The sequence below is a fragment of the Chaetura pelagica genome, unplaced genomic scaffold, assembly GCF_000747805.2.
Source record: "Chaetura pelagica isolate M959 unplaced genomic scaffold, ChaPel_1.0 scaffold76, whole genome shotgun sequence".
NCBI lineage: Eukaryota > Metazoa > Chordata > Aves > Apodiformes > Apodidae > Chaetura > Chaetura pelagica.
Genome location: NW_009970723.1, coordinates 7,850,042 through 7,850,695, shown reverse-complemented (window position 1 = coordinate 7,850,695; position 654 = coordinate 7,850,042).

The window sequence follows — 654 nt, the reverse complement described above, 5'->3', positions numbered from 1 at the left end:
CCCCCCCCCCCTGCAGTGGGGTGGAAAGGAAGAAAAAAGAGTTTTCATGCGGCCGTGCAACGTTGTTGACAGGCGTTGGATGTGTTGTTATCTGTCACAGCCGTTTATCGGCCGCAGGGGCTGAGTCAGCTGTGCCTGGTCTTGCCTTTCCCTGCAGCCGAGAGTTCCTGTTTCAGACCTGGAGCTCCTCTCCTCCGGCCCCTCTGTCCCTCCCCTACCGGTGGCCCTTGGTGGCAGCGTCGCTGCCTGGTCCCCACCAGGCTTGCACAACGTCGTGCAGTGTAGTTTTTAAAGGCACTTGTCCAAAAGGGTGTCAAAACATCAACCGGTTTCTAAATGATTCAGATGTTGTTGTTTTTTATCCTCCAGGGGGTGGGGGAAGAACGGGGTAGGCTGCTTTTGATCTGCAGAAACTAATTTATGGGTCAAAAGCTGTGGTTTCTTTTGCTTACATTCTCAGGAACAGTGATTTCTTGCTTGCTTGTTAGAGGTTAATTATTTCATGTTGCTGTGACGCCTCTGGAGCCTTAACATAGGGGTGTGAGTGCTCATCTTACTCCACACCATGCACAGAACAAAAAGCCTCTGCCTGGAGGGACTTCCAGTCTTGATCTAGGAAAGATGCAACACGTGTGTGTGGGAGTCCCAGGAATG